The sequence below is a fragment of the Brachycentrus maculatus genome, unplaced genomic scaffold, assembly GCF_059751285.1.
Source record: "Brachycentrus maculatus isolate JH-2025_06_01 unplaced genomic scaffold, ASM5975128v1 h1tg000120l, whole genome shotgun sequence".
Lineage (NCBI taxonomy): Eukaryota > Metazoa > Arthropoda > Insecta > Trichoptera > Brachycentridae > Brachycentrus > Brachycentrus maculatus.
The window spans coordinates 534,675-548,717 of record NW_028280873.1 but is presented as its reverse complement, the minus strand read 5'-3'; the positions used below and the strand labels follow the sequence as shown (position 1 = coordinate 548,717).

Below are 14,043 nucleotides of genomic sequence, written 5' to 3'. Positions count from 1 at the left end.
TTATAAAATAATAAATATTATTTAAAATGTATCAGAAGTGTAGTGTGTTGTATTAAAGTGCTAGTGATAAGTGTGATAAATATTTTTTATAATTTCTCGAAGTGTTTTTTTTCTTAGATTTCACGTAGGATTTTTAACTTGCCACTTTCCCCACTTAAGTGTTTGCTTTAATTTTTCTTCAATACAGTGTTTTTAACTTGGCTTTAATTTCTAAGTGGAGCTGATGTGAATAGGGCAGTTACCCATAAACTTAAACTCGTTTCCCAACATGAACTATTAAAATAGAATCAGTATAAAAAAAATACGCTTCATTACAAATTCACAATATTTTCCGTCAATGGCTAATATAAATCATTTCAACTGCTCTAACGATCAATTTGTCGCATATCAATGCAAAAGCCATTCAAATAATGACGTTTGTCGACATCTTATTGGCCATTCATTTTCTCATTTTAAACTTATTTTGTGAATTTTCTACATACTTATTAGTTCAATTAGTAATGGATTGTATTTCAGTAGTATTTTCTGCGTTTATGTCTGAAAAATCAACCAATGGTAGCAAAATAAATCATAAAATTCGCGATTGACTCCAGAAAACATGTATAAAGTTACGTTCGTACTCTTAAAAATATTTTTAGAGATATTTTTTTCGAGTGCCTTGTTGTTTGATAGTTTTACTTTTACTATAGATATTCAACGGAGGTGAACATACGAGTAATTATTATATCGATATTCAAATGCCAGAGTTGGGGATGGGATTTTATAGTAAATAATATAATAAATGCGGTAGTCTAAATCATGTTTATCCTACATCTCGCTCACTCCTTTCAACAACGTCATATATAAAATATCGTCAATGTTTAGTTGTGCATGTTTTCGGAATGCCCAGAAAATGTACTATATCCCAGCAAAAGCGACACATTTTTAACTTAATATTTACCCGCTACAGGGCAGAAAGTGTTGTTTTTGCATTTGAAGAAAATGTATTGTTTAATTATTTTTTAAATATGCTAAATATTTTTGAAATGGAGAAAAAACATTCAGGATTTACCTAAAAAGATCCGTTGCACACTAAAAAGTGGCTTGATATTTATTTTTAATACATTTCATTATATTATTAAACTTTAAAACGATCTCCTAAAAAATCAAGTTTTTTGATACATGACGTTGTTGAAAGGAGCGAGCGATATGTCGACCCCACTAACTGATAACCTAATTAAAAGGTCAATTCTTAAAACAAGCTTAACTACTGATTACGAAAAACGTAACTTTGAGCAAACGTGACCATACGACGACGTCAACGAGTTCAGCTGTTATTTTTCATATCGTACCATGTTTTCCTTTTAACTTGATAGTTCAGGCAAAAGTCTTCGAGATAGAATAAGAAACGCCAGGATCAGGGAAATATGCGAGATGGAAGATGTCGTTAGGTGGGGAAAGGCAACGAAGGAGACAATGGTATGCGCATGTGAGGAGAATGGAACCATCCAGACTCCCTGGTCCGCACTGTACGGCTAACTCCATAGTAGAAGACTCCCGGACAAACCACCTAAGAGATGGATCGACAGCTGGGAATCGACAGCGCAGGAGGCTAATCTCTCTTAAAAACAGGCCACAAGGCCTACAACAAGATGAAGAAGATGAAGAAGTTGAAAGGAAAACATGGTTTATATGTTGGCTTGGTAGTGTGGATAAATTCAACATTACTTCAAAACGTTTATTTCTGATATTATTCCGAATCAAACATTAAGAGTGACATGATCTTAAGAAAAAAAAACTAAAAACGCATTTGTTTGTTTTATCATTTTCATAATATTTTTCTTAACTTAATCACGGTGAAGCGCCCTTGAATATTTTACGAAAATGGCGCCATATAAATTATCCAAAATTATTATCGTTATTCTTCTTTAAACCTTCATCCGCATCCGATGGTGCATAGGGCACTGCATCATATAAACGCAGTGTTATCTTGAGTGTTATCTTGAACGTCACATGAAGGAAAGGTAATCAGTCCTCCGCTTAAGGTACCAGTCCAGGGTAATATTAAATAAATATTAGAGTGAAAAAATCACTTATATTTATTTGACCCCCCCCCCCCCTGGAAATTGAACCCGGGACATTGAACTCCAGTGCGGTAGCCAAGAGTGTTGACTATTACACTACAGAGGTGGAGTATTATTATTAGTAGTATTAAACAGGTAAGTAACGTAATAAATAATTTTTGAAAAGATGGTTTAATTTTAACTTGAAGTCAATTTACTGGGAAAAATAACCATTTTAAATGGATAAGGTGGATTCAGGCGGTGAGAATTCGTGCAATAACTTTTTATATGAACTTTTTGCTACAGTTATCATATCACAGATACATGATATCGGTATATGAACAATAACTCGAGATAACAGCTTGTATCAATTGTAATAAATCATTCTATAACCATATGGTTAGCAATTAGTACACACATAATACAGATTGCCCAATAACACACAACCCTTACGTAAACCAGAAAATATTTACAACTCATTGTGCAATTTACTTGGGTGCATAAGATACAATTTTCAAATATTTAAAACTAGAAGGAAAATCAAAGACAAAATCTTTTTTTATTTTTATGATTAATGTCCGCCTTCGTAGTGTAATGGTCAGCACGCTCGGCTACCGTTCTGGAGGTCCCGGGTTCGATTCCCAAGGGGGGTAAAAATAAATATAAGTGATTTTTTTCACTGTAATATTTATTCAATATTACCATGGACTGGTACCTGAAGCGGAGGGCTGATCACCTTTCCTTCATGTGTAAAACGATCATGATAAGACTGCGTTTATAAGACACAGTGCCCTATGCACCATTTATTAAGATTAATGTAAATACTTTCAAAATATTAAAAAAATATACCATAATTATAATTCTTCATATTTTGTTTAGAAATTTCTAATGTTTTTTTTCCTTAATTTCCATCTAATTTTACGATTTGCGCCAACCCGAGCACTGCTCGCGTGCTTTGACTTATTTCCGTTGCAAACGATGAACAGCCGAACCGAGCTGTCCAGTTGTCACTTGACGCTCGTAGAGGTATGCGCAAACACTTTTTTTTCTGTTTTGACTCATTAAAAATAAAAACATTATTGATTTTTTTATAGAAGTGGAGTTTTTTGGAACCGGAAGACTTTTAAATTACGTAAACACTTTTCCACAAAAAATACAATAAACTGATATTTTTGTGAATTAAAAAAAAAAAAAATTATAAACTCACATGAGTTAGTCAGACAAGATAAAAAATGTATAACTGGTTAAATTTCATATATAATCTCATGCATAATTTTATGTATATAGGTCATGGTATATATGTTTATATTAAAATGAAATAAATTACTTTACATTTAAAAACAAACAAAAAATATTACAGCATCCCTTTCATAACCTACCAAGTGACTGGTTTTCTCTCTTATGATTTAAAATATTCTTTTGTATTGCAGTTTTATGTACCACAATGCGCTTACAATAATATATGCGCGTATAATCTATCTTGTTTTATTACAAAAAAAATACAAGTGATTTTATACACATGTTTTTTATTCGGCCCAGTATTCATACATGAATATATTAATATTCAGTTATATTACATGTTTGTTATCGCCTTATCAGCGTGAAAACACTTTATCAGTGATGGATCAATAGTTATTGACATGACATAGATTTTTGTATTATTATTTTAGCGTTTTCATAACACAAGTCAGATAAAATTTTCCCGTTATATGCGAAACGCAAATGATTTTTTTAACGAGTAACATCACAATAGAATCAAGATCCCGTATGTAAATGAGACAATTATATTAATAACTAAAATTTAATTTTTTTATCCAAACAGATCACTGTTTTAAAAAAATTACACTGAATAAAAAAAAGTTAAAGTGTCTATTTAGAGAAGAAGGTGAAATAAATTACTAAATGGTTAATGTAACAACGACAAAAATGGCGGTTCTAGATTTTTCACAATTTTGAGAAATGTAAAACAGTAAAAACATTAAGATATAGAACATTTTCTTTTTAGTATTTCATATTCTGTACAACTGTCATATTTTTTTATTATTATTTACAGACTTGTAAAGCAATTAGGGGTTTTTTGCTGTGACGAATATATACTCAATATTAATTGTCCGCCTCCGTAGTGTAATGGTCAGCACGCTCGGCTACCGTTCTGGAGGTCCCGGGTTCGATTCCCAAGGGGGGTAAAATAAATAGAAGTGATTTTTTCGCTGTCATATTTATTCAATATTATCCTGGACTGGTACCTGAAGCGGAGGGCTGATCACCTTTCCTTCATGTGTAAACGATCAATATAACACTGCGTTTATATGACGCAGTGCCCTATGCACCATTGGGGTGCGGATAAGGGTTTTATTATTATTATTATTAATTGTTTTAGAAAATGTATTAACTTCAAGTTGTTTTTTCATCGTATATCTAATTTTTTAAAAGAGAGATGCATGTTTTATTGTAATACCATATTTACAAATACTTAAGGCCCAATGAACGATAAATCACAACTTAATTTTTTATAAACCTGGGTAATATTGAACGCAATTGAATTTTTACTTAAAATATCGTTTTTGTATTGAAAAAATAAGTAACATAGAAATAAATACATGGTTTTGAAAAGAAAAGTGTTATTGAAAGGTAAGAAGTAAAAAAATATTACAAATATATTTTTCAACATTTCTAAAAAAAAGTCAAATTCCAATACAAATGTTTTTTTTAATCGCGCGTGGAAGCATCAACATGTTATGTTTCATATTCGTTTACGTTACTTATTTTTGCCTTTTTATAAAAATAAATAATAAAAACAAAACAATATACTTTTATAACTCGGTAGGTTTTTCCAAAACTTACATTTTAAAAATAAAATAACGGAAATTTAATAAGAATCTTTAATTAAAGGTATGTACAGAAAAGTCTTGTTTTCTTCTCCCACTTACATACTCAGGCTCATGGCTCATGGCTCAGGCCAGGGAAAATGGAGAGAGATGATAAATCAGAAGTTGCTAGGAGGTCACTATCCGACCCTCATTTTGGGTACGACAAAAAAGAAGATATTAAAAATGTAACATTCCGTAAGTGCGCAGTAGTTAATTTAGAAAATGGAGATATCAATATAGTTTCTAGGTTTCAGTGTACGGAGAGCATCGCTGTGTGTTTTCATAGATAGATAATAGTATAAATACGCGGCATGTTAATTTCTAGAGCAAAGTGAGACAGCGAGGCGCTGATAAGTGTAAAACAAACTGCGTGACAATCACCTCTGCTGGCAATTGCGACACAAAGAAAAATAAACGACTGATAAAAAGATCAAATAATAAAGATAAACACAATCTCCAGTCATGAATAGGTCATCAACACATTCACTAAGTTATAAATTATGTTTATTTACAAGTTTTATAAAAACAATAATAAAACATTTTTATTTAATACTCGTATCATATCATTCGTAAATTCTGCAAGGATTTCTTTGAAAAAGCAATTTACGACGCATATTCTGCACGGAATCTTTTCTTAAGCGTCGGGAATCTTTCAGACGTGGAAATGTATTCGAATGGCATACCTTTCAGGTGCTACACTAACGTTTTCTATACCGACTTGATCCGACTATAACTTATTGATCATCTGGAGTGTCTACCGAATCAAACTTATTTATTTATTTTTCAAAACATATTACATACATAAGTCATTTATATAACATTCCCGATGAGTAATTTCTATTTCTTATTCTGCGACATGGCATTAACGTTAACAAGACTGGAACACAAATAATAAAGTTACAAAAAAGATTTGTAAAAATAACCAAAACTAATACATATCAAAATATAAAAACAATAAACAGGTGTAATAAATAGGCATAAGAAGCATATTTAAAAGACACAAATGAGAAAAACATAAGGTTAGAAGCATATTTAAAATAAACAAATGAGAAAATGTAAAAAATGAGAAAATATAACAAACGAGAAAATATAAAAAACATAAGGTAAAAACAACATAAGAAAATATGACTAAATACTACATATATATCTTTCCATATAGTATTTTTTCAGATCATTTATTTTGAATCCTCGAATGTGTTCTATTTTATTTATGTCAGGCAGCTGATATAATAAATATCTTATGGGCGTTTGTCCACTACACGGAATTACGCGGAAGTATACCGTCCGGCACGTCAGTTAGCGTTTTTAAACAACGATTGGCTGTGCTTTTGTCCATCTTTTTTCGGATCGGTGCTCTTGATCGGTGCGTGAAAACGTTGCGCGTAAATTCGATCACGCTAAACTGTCGTAGTCGCTTTCATTTTTCAAAACCGGACTGCCGGACGGTAAAATCCCGGGTAGTGCACAAGCGCCCTATGTGGTAGGTAGCTTGTCGTATTTTTTTTTTTTTTTTTTTTAGATGGGAATTGCATTTATTATTTACCTTGCTTATTATGTACAAGGTTTATAGATCATTTAGTGGATTTTTGTTTCTTCTAGCTAATTAATTAGGTAGAAGAAACTAAATAGTAGCTTGTCGTATCTGAGTGACGAGTCACCGCAATAAAATAAATAACCACTGAAAAATTAGGAGAGTCTGAGGAGAAATGCAGAAATAGGGGAGTAGATCAATGATAATAAAAATAATAACATACCTGTCACAGATTTTCTCTCACAGTTGAAAACATGATATTAATTGGCATAATGTCCGTGCACTAGCTTGATCCGCGATCGCTCGGAGTTGCAATACTGACCTGCGAATAATAAAGAAATACATATTAGACTTGAAAAACTTAGCATGATCAAGTATGCCAAATACTTGAAAGTGGTCAGGTTAGGAGTCGAAACAATCGGCGGGTATGTATGAGAAGATGCATAAAAGTGGAGGAGGCGAAGAATGTTTGCAAAGACAGAGTAGTGTGGCGTTTTATTCTCTCTGCCTACCCCTACGGGGAAGCGGCGTGATGATTAGTTAGTTTTTTATTAGACATCATAACAACAAATTATTTTATATGATTAAAAAATGATGGCATAATTATATTTAGTATAAAATGAATTATATAAGTATAAAATGAATTTCATACAACATTCAAATATAAAAATGAAAGAATCATATAAGACCACTTTTGAGTTTATCAATGCTAACATGACTAGTTTCGAAAACTACAGGTGTTCTCATCAACACAGTTGATGAAAAATGAAAATGTTAAAAATAAGCACACAAATGCTGAATACTCCCATCGCTGAAAAGTTATAACGAAATTATTATGTTTTGTATATCTAGAGAGAAACTAAACAATGATTTTTGAGAAGAAAATATGGATGTCTGAGCATTGGTTGCTAAAACTAATCACTTATACAATAACCAGAGATCCATAACCGGAAACACATTGCGAGACCGAGTAAGAAATACCGACATCCGGATCATGTGTAAGACAGACTTCGACGTATCACCCTCCAAGGCAACCCTGAAGGACGCAGACCCCCAGGCAGACCTCCGAAAAGATGGAAAGACAGCTGGTAGTCAGCATCCCAAGAACGACATGGGGAGGCACAAACAGATCCCTAAGATTTACAAAAAGAAGAAGAAGATTTATACAATGTATTTCCAGGATTCATATCTATGGCCAAATTTATATTTTTTAGTACATAGCGTCTAAATTCTAAATTAAAACCAAATGTACGATAAATTGCAACAGAAATTTTCTTTAAACCCATGTAAAAATTTTGACTTGCAATATCGTTTTTGTATTAAAAAAAATAAGTTTTTCATCGAAATAAATACATGGTTTGAAAGGAAAATAGTTACTAAAAGGCAAGATGTTTAAAATGGATTTTTAAACATTTTTTTATATCATGCAGAAACCCGACTGGCTTCTAGCGCTGCAGTTCGCGTTTAGAATTTGAACGTTTGAGATGTCAGCCTTAATTTGTAGAACACAGAGTATTCTTGGTCTAATTTGTCTGATTTCAGAGATTTACATTATTTGTTTTCAAACATGTCATAACGTGTTAATACACATACACATACATATGCATAATATTATGATCGTTCCGGAATGTTAAAATCGCATGTTTTATATAATTATTTTCATAATTGATTTTTTAAATATACAACAGAGCATTACTGCATATCGCTTACTCCTTTCAAGAACGTCATAAATAAAAAAAAACTTGATTTTTCAGGAGAACGTTTTTAAAGTTTAAAAATGTAATACGATGTATCGAAAATAAATATCAAGCCACTTATTGAACTTTTTACTGTGCAACAGATCTTTTTAGGTAAAACCTGAATGTTTTTTCTCCATTTAAAAAATATTTTGTATATTTAAAAAAATAATTAAATAATACCTTTTCTTCAAAATGCAAAAACAACACTTTCTGCTATGTAGCGGGTAAATAGTAAGTTAAAAATATGCCTCTTTTGCTGGGATTTAGTACATTTTCTGGGCATTTCGAAAACATGCATGCATTGACGATTTTTGATTTATGACGTTCTTGAAAGGAGTGAGCGATATGTAAAAGGAATTTGCATGCATATGAATACACTCGTAGAAGTATAGACATTAAACAGTTATATGTAATTGAATGAAAACAAGAAATCAATGGTGCAATTGGAATGATTACTGCTGGTCTCTTGTAATAGTTTAGAAATCGAGAAAGTGGTTACACTTGCATATTACAGTTATTTGAAAATATCAATGCGAGAAATTTCTTCAATAATTGTCACATATGTATACGAAAATTACTGCATAATGACTTATTATTTCATGTTGATACTACAAATAATATGTAGAATCAATCAATCTTAAAGAAAAATGAAAGTTATATTATAACATTAGCGCTTAGCGTTCTGTTGATAATTTACTATCCTATTTTTATTGACATCTCATCAAAGATGAAGAAGAATATGGAAGTCTGGACATTTACGGGGCTGACGACCGTCATAGGCTGGTTTAAGTGATCACTTTAAACACGTTTAACATTCACCAATTCTACCCATTATTGACAACCACACTACTCAAATTCTTGGAAGTTCTATATATATCAGCAGGTTAGGTTAGGAGTCGAAACGATCGGCGGGTATGTATTAGGAGATGCATGAAAGTAGAAGAGGCGAAGAATGTTTCCAAAGACAGAGTGGTGTGGCGTTCTATTCTCTCTGTCTACCCCTGCGGGGAAGCGTGATGGTAAGTTAGTTAGTTTTCTATTTATATGAACCAATTTAGAAACCTTGTTCTTGAATCACTAGAACTTCACTAGAGACATCTATTGAAGAGATGAAAAGAAGCTTTTTATTGAGCGGAATCTCTTATATTAGTATGTAAGGTCCGAATCCTGGATTATAATCCTCGTAAATGCCCAGACTTCATATTCTTCTTCATCTTTAATGAGATGTCAATAAAAATAATATGAAAAATAACTCCTATAATTGGAGATAATCAAGATTTGTGAACAAGTATTTGGACACACTCAAAATGTTGTTGATAATTTATTAAATTTGAAAACATTTTATCTTAGCTCTGCCGTATACGTCAGTTTTCCGAATACAACTGATTTCAGAATCATAATTTTCGGATTTTAAATTCGGAATAACGTATTTCTATTCTGGAAGAATACCGAATTAAACAATATATTTTGACATCTCAACAAAGATAAAGAAGAATATAGAATTCTGGGTATTTACAGGGTTCATAAGTGATCACTTTACACACGTGCAACATTCACCATTCTACCACATTACTCCAATTTCGGAACTGCTAGATATATGATCAATCTCATGACACAGTACATATGAGTTCACAACAACCATATATGTTGGAACAAGAAAGCTTTTATTAAGCAGTGACCCTTTTTTCGTATGCAAGATCCGAATCCCGGATTATTTTACATACTGGAAGACGCCAGAAAACATTATTTAATTATTTTATGTAAAATAAACTCCAGTGGAGAAATGTATTTTTATTTGGACATATTGTAAGTAGAGTTTCACAAAAAATGTTAACTCTACATACAACATTTTGAGTGTGTCCAAAAACTTGTTCACAAATCTGGATTATCTCCGCCTATGATTAATTTTTATATTTTTGATATTTCAAGGTAGATGAAGAAGAATATGGAAGTCTGGGCATTTACAGGGCTTACGACCCTGAAAATGTTAAAAATATAAACTCTTCTATGTTTTAAAATCCTTTTTTTGTATTTACTATTTTTATTTTTATTTCATTCATTATATTGAAGTGTGTATATAGTCGTACTACATTCAATAACACCATTTTACCAAGCAGTCTGCAAAATTTGGCCAAATTTTATACTTGACTGCAAATATTGGGGTTAGTCTATTTTCGGTCCATTTTCGCTCGAAAAGTGCAATGTTTTGCATTGAAATGGGGGAAACTCGGTCAATCCTCACCCCCCGGAGCGGGAGAGCCTTATGCGGGAAGGCGAGGGCGCGAGAGAGACAGGGAGGGTGGCTGGCGACTACCCCTTTCCGACACTAACTAGCGACCCAAATCCATCCGCCACGTGTGTTGATATGCAACTCGCAATATACGTGCAACCGCGATGTGGATATAAATTTAGCTCATTGCATTGTGACCAAATTAAATGCCATATCGCTCACTCCTTTCAACAACGTCATATATCAAAAATCGTCAATTGTTAGTAGTGCATGTTTTCGGAATGCCCAGACAATGTACTATATCCCTGCAAAATCGGAATATTTTTAACTTAATATTTACCCGCTACAGGACAGAAAGTGTTGTTTTTGCATTTTGAATAAAAGGTATTATTTAATTATTTTTTAAAATAAACTAAGTATTTTTAAAATGGAGAAAAAACATTCAGGTTTCATCTAAAAAGATCTGATGCATAGTAAAAAGTTCAAAAAGTGCCTTGATATTTATTTTTAATGATTTTTTTTTTCAACTTTAAAAACGATCTCCTGAAAAAATTTTTATATCTCACGTTGTGGAAAAGAGTGAGCGATATTTCTTTTTCATTAGTTCATTAATTGATTTTATTTACCCACATATTTCAATTTAAGTCCTTTAGAGATAAAATAAAGAGTTCACGCATTTGTCGAAGCCTGGATGTAACTGATATCAATAGTAAGGTAGAGGAAAGGCAATTGAGATGGTATGGGCACATAGGACGTAGAGAACCTAACCATATTGTAAACCAGACGATCGCCATGGATCTTCCTTTAAAGACATCGAGAGGAAGATCAAGATAATTTCACATTATTTCGTAGTGTAGTAGTCACAGTGTTTAGCTACCATGCTGGAGATCCCGGTTTCGATTCCCGAGGGGAATAAATATAATGTTTTTCAACTATAATATTGATTTAAAATAAAGCTTGATTGGTACCTGAAATTAATGAAAATTGAATGAATTCATCATACTTGTACATTATAAACTTATATTGCACTTTGAACATAACAAGATTTTGTAAGTAAAGTAACAAATTATAAATATTAAGTACTTATTGTATGCAACACATTTGATAATAAAACATTGAGGCACTCCACATAGATATTCCCCTAAGCCAAAAGTTAGAAAGCGTTCCAACTCAAACAATTGCCTTTAAAAATTGGCTTCAGGACATCCTATATTATCGGAATGCCTATTTACAAGAGGTCAATATTGGTTTGGCAAAGTGAAATGGGTTAAAAATTGACCTTGTATGGTATATATTGCTGGATTAAGGTTGGAACGATTTAAAAATATTTAGTTTCATATACTTACATGCAGTATCGAACAGATTAATTAAAACAAGACTTTTATTGTTGTATTTTCGTAAAAAAAATTGTAAAATCTTTTGTGTATCAGTTATATCACAAAATAATATTCAATATGATCTCATTTGGGCTCAATCAAAGATTTTACTCTTCTTGGCATCTATTATATAAGGTTTTGGCACGTGGATGCCATTTTTTCGTCTCGAAACCATACCTGAATTATGGACAAAATGAGCTTTTCCACCGTAGTGCAATCAATTTTGGAGAGCCGATTCTTATACATTGCCGATAGATTTTCAATAAGGTTCATGTCTGGTAAAATTCTTAACCAGTCCGACAAAGTTAATTGTTTTTGTGTATTAATTTTCTTTTTTTTTTGGATTTGTGGCAGCGGGTTAAATCCTGCTGAAATATTCCATTATAATTTGACCTTCGTTTTTGTATCTCTGGTAGTATCTTTTCCAGTAGAATTGTCACCATCTCAGTTACTGAAAGAAGTAGCCCTGGTCCATAATACGAGGAACACCCCCAAGACATTTTTTTAGAGGTGGTTGAACATACGAAAAATAAGTTTTGTTTTAATTAATTTGTTCGATACTGTACACATATATACACATCTAATGTTTAACATAGTTTTTACGTACCAAAAGGATTAAAGAGCATGCAGTTTGCATCTAGCCAACTTCCAAGCACATGCATTCAAAATGTAGGTCAGTAGGTTCTAATTTGTAATTAATGGAGATATGGAAGCGACGCGTGATATCATATTCTGTGTTTTCAGGAGAACACAACGGCTATCTTTGAATTATTTTTTTTGGATTTTATAATATCAACCCCAAATATTTATTTTGTTACCAAAGACTAGTTAAATTGAAATTTAAAATTATAAAATATTTGTTGCAAGATTAGTTGGGTGAGATGATGCATTTATTAGTTTGAGTCATAAATAACTGGGTTTTAATGTCAATTATTAGAAATTTCGATATAAACAAATGCTTTGGTTTAATAAAGTGAAAAGTGTTTATTTTAAATGATTTTTTTTTGTGAAACATAAATTAAAATCCTAAAATATATCCTATAAGTCGCAGATGTTCGAGAAATTCATAGAAGTTGAAATATCTCGAAAACTAAGGCACCTTTGCTGAGGTCATATTTTCATTTTTTGGTGAGTCATAAGCTGGCCCAAAAGCAATATCTTGGATCATGGGACACCCTGTATAGTGTTCTTTACCACTTTTCTTCGAAGTTCGAAGCGACAAAAATTGACGAAAAATATGACGACAAACGGATACAATGCTTTGTCCCACGATATGTAGCGATAGTTTCGACATGTGGAACGTATGACGAAGAACGCTTTAAAAAATATATGAGGCGAATGTAGTTGGAAAAAGAAGCAGAAGAAGACCAAGGAAAACTTGGCACGATCAAGTTTGTCAAATACTTGAAAGCGGCTGGGTCAGAAGTTGAAATAATAAGAGGGCATGTATGAGAAGATGCATGAATTTGGAATAGGCATAAAAATATTGCAAAGACAGGTTGGTATAGCGTTCTATTTTCTCTGCCCACCCCTGCGGGAAAGCGGCGTAGTGGTGAGTTAGATAGTTAAACCACAATTTCTCTATCTAACCCCTTATCCGCACCCCAGTGGTGCATACAGCACTGCATAAAATAAACGCAGTGTTATCTTGATCGTAAACACATGAAGGAAAGGTGATCAGCCCTATGCTTCAGGTACCAGTCCAGGGTAATAGTAAATAAATATTGAAGTGAAAAACTCACTAATATTTATTGGACCCCCCTGGGAATCGAACCCGGGACCTCCAAAACGGTAGCCGAGCGTGCTGACCATTACACTACGGAGGTAGACAATTTACTTAAAATAAAATTTACCATCGAAAAAAAGCACGCGATCCATTAGTGAGATATCCTAATGCTTCATTTCTTGAAGTGCAGTATTATGCAACGCACCCTTGTGTGTGTGTGTGTGTGTGTGTGTGTGGAAGGGTAGCGAGGGTAGGGGGGTGGTGGCCCCAATCCGGCGGGGGCAGAGGACGCAGCCCGGGGCCGCGGCCCTGCCCGTAACTGGGTCAGAGCCCCAGCTGTTGCCGCCCTGGATGCGCTCGCTGACAGCAGTACCCCACTCGACACGGTATATGTTATGATGTATGGAGGCTTAATGAGCGACACCGTATCGTAATGAGGGTTTGTAACGCGACACCCAAAAATGAATCACGGATAATTTATGTACACTTGTGATGTTTAAAAGAGCGGCAAAGGTAAAAGACTACCGCT

The 14,043-nt window shown here is 33.0% G+C and overlaps 1 protein-coding gene across 4 annotated transcripts in view; it reads right to left on the bottom strand.

The window, feature by feature from the left end:
• Positions 1–14,043, bottom strand: part of Ypel (Yippee-like) — a 190,374-nt gene that overhangs the window by 114,624 nt on the left and 61,707 nt on the right. For 2 of the 4 annotated variants that reach the window (XM_088259793.1, XM_088259790.1), the window contains exon 2: positions 6,667–6,765. The exons of the other annotated variants lie outside the window; for them this stretch is intronic. The gene's annotated coding sequence lies outside the window, so the exon portion shown is untranslated. The remainder of the gene's footprint in view (positions 1–6,666; positions 6,766–14,043) is intronic. 4 annotated transcript variants of the gene reach the window in all.